This window comes from Camelus ferus, chromosome 2 (genome assembly GCF_009834535.1).
Source record: "Camelus ferus isolate YT-003-E chromosome 2, BCGSAC_Cfer_1.0, whole genome shotgun sequence".
Lineage (NCBI taxonomy): Eukaryota > Metazoa > Chordata > Mammalia > Artiodactyla > Camelidae > Camelus > Camelus ferus.
Window position 1 is genome coordinate 111802050 of NC_045697.1, and position 5026 is coordinate 111807075.

General features: G+C 44.9%; 1 non-coding gene across 1 annotated transcript; it reads right to left on the bottom strand.

The window, feature by feature from the left end:
• Positions 1–3411: 3411 nt before the first annotated feature.
• LOC102504341 lies at positions 3412–4797 on the bottom strand. Its single transcript, XR_004314624.1, has one exon. It is a non-coding gene; the product is annotated as a tripartite motif-containing protein 60 (transcript).
• Positions 4798–5026: the final 229 nt, after the last annotated feature.

Genomic DNA, 5026 nt, shown 5'->3' on the forward strand with positions numbered 1-5026 from the left:
CTATGGGGGATTCTGGGGACACCCCCGCCCCGCCCCCACCGTGTCCTCTGCCTGCCTCTTGTTTATAAAAACACTGTAGTCTCCCAAGCCTCCCCTGAGTCACAGAAGCCTGGCTTAAGCATTAACGATTGAAAGAATATGAACATGTAGTGACAACAGAATATTGGCAGTTGGGCCAGAAGAACTGGTAACAATTTAAATAGTAAATCAGCCTTACAGCAGTCACAGAATCTTTAGTTCCTCCCTGAAGGACCATAGATAGCAGTGTCTGATGCACATTCCTGAGTTGTTTTACAGATACTGAAACCTCTACCAGATGGAGGAAGTGACTGCACATCAGCATGGAGCAACCAGAGCAGCTGGAGTCTGAGGGCCGATGATGGTTACCCCTGTGACTCCACCCTGTTACCTCACCATCAGCCAATCAGAGGACTGTGCACGAACTGACCGTGTGCCCTGGGATGCCCCGTTTCACCTTATCTTTACAAATGCTTCCCTGAAGCCCATTGGGGAATTTGGTCTTTTGAGCATTAGCTGCCCCAAATCCTTGCTTGGCACCTGCAGTAAACACTGCACGTTCCTTCAACACACTCAGTAGATTGCCTTTCTCTGTGTAGGCAAGTGAACCCAAGTTTGGTTCAGTAACAGGTGGATTCAGCAGAGTAATTAAAGGGAGGAGAAATACTCTGTGACTGCAAAAGGTGGCAATGACCAGGTTGTACTGGCTTGGAGACCACGTGACAAGTTGACATGATTTCTGAGTGAGATGAAGTTTTGAGAAGACGAATGACAATGTTTGGTTTATGTTTAAGGGGTCACCCTAACTGTTGGTCTGCACAGGGACTACAGTGAGGAACAGGGCAGGAGGCAGAGGAAGCAGGGAAACTCCCTAGGAGGCTATTGCAATATTCTGAACATTTCATGATTGTAACTTGAACTAGCCAGGTCATTGCAGATGGAGAGGTAATAAGAGATCCAATCTTGGTTTATTGCAAGAATTATCGTATAATGATCTGATCACTAATGTGCTCATCCAATCTGTAAAGAACTATTCTAGGGATCTGGGAAGCTTACAAACTAGAAACTAGTCTAATTTTCACGCTGTCCAGAAACTCCTGGAAAACTCTGCTAAGCCAGCTTCCCCATTCTAGGCTGAGATGGACTAAAATAACCTACTTCTGGAGGCAGCCTCAGGTCTCAGGGACTCAGCCTGGTTTGATCCATGTCTGGTAGCTCTCAGATTTCTCTCAGTGTCTTGGTTCTCCTTAACATAACCCCACCCCTTCAACCTTAATTCAGAATCAGTCTCTGTCTCCTTGGCTACTGGAAAACGGGACATTGGAGAAGAGCATGCTCTGATTTAATTTTTAAAAGAACACTTGGTTATTAAGGATAAAAACAGTGTGAAAGCACAGAAAGCATTTAGGAGACTTTTATAGGAATCTAGACAAGACAGGATGATGGCAGAGTCTAGAATGTTAGAGTAGAGATTGCAAGCTGAAAGATTCAGCAAGTGTCTGAAGAACTTTTTAGTGGAAAGGATAATTGAAGAGTAAGAGAAAAAAAGAAATGAAGCATAAAACCTACCATTTTTGGCTTCAGCAAATGGATAAGTGTGGCCATTGTTGGTAAACATGATGACAGATTGGAGGAACCCAGGCTTATGGGGGAGATATCAAAAGCTGTGATTTTCCCACAGACGGTACAACGGCACATCTATCTGCATCCATCTGTGCGCCGTGTATGGCTATCCACACACACTCCCCTCGACAAATGTTAATGTGGAGGAATAGAGAAAGGATTACAGGGGTATAAACCAAGTTTTAATCCTATTACCCACTCCTAAGGAAAGTAAGATTAGAACTGAGTAAAGAAGGAAGCTTTACAATTTTTACCTATATTTGTATGAGAAGGTTCTAATGGTTTTATAATTCAAACATTAAATAATAACAGATGCAGTTGTGATAGTATCACTGAAAATTCTAATCTGAAATAAAAATCAGCACAATACCGTAGTCTGCCTAGTTCCCTGATAAATCTTAAGTTTGATAAGGCACTGGGCTTCTAAAGATATGAAGAAACAAAGTACTTTCTTATATTTCTGGTGAAAGTGTATGTTGATAAAACTATAGTTGAGGTGGGAAAATTGTCACTAAAAGTATCAGGGAGTATTTAAGATTTTGTGAGCCATAGGATCTCTACAACAACTGCTCTACGTGGCCACTGTAGCATGAAAGGAAGTCCTGGACAATACAGCACCAAATGACAAGGCTGTGTTCCAGTTCAGCCCTTGTACCGAAGCCTGCCCTGGGCTGGATTCAGTCTGCAGGCAGTAGGTTGCCAATATCCTACTCAAGAGGCAATCTGCCAACATATATCAACATTGTAAGTGTGGCATGTACCTTTGACTCAGCAGTTGATTTTGTTATACAAATTTTGAGGAGAAAATGTTGGGACAATTTAGAAGGCCATCATGAAAGGATTGCCTAAATGAACTACAGCGCGTCCAATTGGAGTGATGACACTTTAAGTAGAATGAGTATTTACAAGCGTTGATATGTTGTCATGTTTAAGACAATGTGAAGGCATTAACAAAACTAAGCATAAAACATAGTCAGAATGGTGTATATAACACACCATCATTTGACTGTGTGTCTGTGTTTGTGGCTACATTTGTGTTTAAAATATGTATGGTAATACATACATACATACATACATACACACATACAAATAAATTTAAAAAGCAAAAACACCAAATAAAATATGTATGGTATACATGACCAGCCAGGAAGTGTTTATCTCTGAAAAAAAAAAAAATGTGGCTGAAGGATCAGATTAGTGGGATTCAATTATAACTTTACATCCTTTTGTAATTTTTATACTTGTACTATAATCCAGTGACTTCTAAAAATAGTTAATTTTTAAAATATAAATCCTATATATTACAGTATTTCAAAATATTAACTATCTTTAAAGTATGTACCTACACATGCCACATGAATATAGCTATGTCCTTTGCATGCAGGACCTTCCTGAGTTGGAACCACCCTCCTCAGCCCAGTGAAGGAGCCCCCAGGCTGTCCTGACGGCTTGCCCAGATGTGGGGCAGAGGGGAGGCCCGAGGGTGAGGGTGAAAAGACATCAGCAGGGAGTAAGGCTGCACTTCAAGTGGTAGAGCACACGCTTAGTCTGCATGAGGTCCTGGTTTCAGTCCCCAGTATCTCCTTTAAAAACAAACAAACAAACCCAAATTACCTCCTCACAAAAATAAACAAAAAATAAAATTTAAAAAAAAAAAAAAAACAGACATCATCAATCAAGACATCAAAGATGGACTCAGACTCTTTATTACAAGGACTTCCCACAAACATAGCAAGATCATGGATCATATAGAAAGTCTTTCAAGTTAGATCAACACTCATTTTCAACTATACTTATTGTAAGTGATTTAGAAGAAGGTCTAATAGAGAAATAGGCCATAAGTTTCCCTGTAAAAATTTCACTGAATGTATATAAATGTGATCTATCATTCAAATTGTAAAAGGAAACTTCTCCCAAATCGCAGTCCAGAAAAACGCCATACCGCCAGGGGTTTCCTAAAACCTGCGTGTCCTGTATCACAGCCCAGAGCTGAATTTGCCAGCAGCCGTTGCTTGGGGAAGGTGAGACAGGAGAATTTCTGGGGAAAGATTCTTTACACACCCCTAAGGACCACTCCCTCATGCCTCTGCCTTCTACCTGCCAAAAATGCCTGCCAGCATCAAAACCCTCCGAACTCAGGACAGCGGGGTAAGAAGCAAATGCCTGGGGAGGATGAACACAGTTTGGTTCCATCCTTTGAAAGGTTGCAGTTTTCTGATCTTGTGAAATTCGGAGGCTCTGGTGAGCAGTTTTAGGCTCCAGTGTCAAATGCACATGAAAGTTGCTAATCATTTTGTGCAAGCCAAAATACTGTGGGGGGAGAGTGAAAACCTCCTTCTTTACTTCATATGAAATGGGTGCTGGGCTCTCTAGGTTTTCATAGCTTCTGTGGATACTCTCAATGACTGTGAGTAAATCCAGGTCAGACTGGGAACACTTGTTGGTTATTTCATAAAGCAGACTTTTCAACGTGGATCCATGGTCTGATATTTGGGTTTTTTTGTCAATTATTTCATACTGAACACCTTTCTCTTCAGCCTGTAACACGAAGTCAATTACATTGTGCTCTGTTTTCAAGAAATTCTTAAAATGTTCAACTTCAAAGAGCAATTCACTCTTTCGATTCTCCATGTTGGACACCAACTCAAATGACTTGGAGACTTGCATTTCTAAGCCCTTTTCAGCAGCTTCCAGCTGCTCTGTCAGGGGCTCCAGGTAGCCCTTGAGCCTCCTCCTGTGACACACTGCAGCTTGCTCCACGGGCACCAGGGGGTGGTGGCGGTGCTCAGAGGAGAGCCTGCACTGGGGACACAGCAGCTCCAGGTCCTCCTCACAGAACAGGCTCAGGGCCTGACTGTGCTTCTCACACAGGGGGGCCTCCCCCTGCCGGCCCCTCTTGGCCCTCGTGCTGGGAAGCTGCCTCACAGCGTCAGCCAGGTGGCTTAACTGGCTGTTCCTCCTGCAGCTGCGCTCAGGGCAGGGCTGCAGGCAGAGCGGGCAGGGGAAGAGGTCCCGGAGCCCCTCCCAGCGCTGCTGGAGGCAGGCGTGACAGAAGTTGTGCCCACAGCCCGTGGTCACCGGGTCCGTCAGGCAGTCCAGGCAGATGGGGCAGCTGGCCTCCGCGTGCAGCTGTGCCAGGGAGGCCGCCAGGGCCATCGTGCCGGGAGGGGTCCTGTCAGGGGAGACGCCCTCAGAAAAGCCCGGCTCTCCAGGGGCTGGGACAGGGACAAGCTTCCGACCCGTCACCTTCTCTCTGGCCTTCACGCCCGCCCTTGGGTCTCCCAGGACCCAGGGAGCTGTGTGCAGTGGGGCCGAGTCCTGCCCCTTCCTTCACCTCCACAGCCGCAGCCGCAGGGCCCGGAGCCCCAGGAGCCTCCGCTGCCTT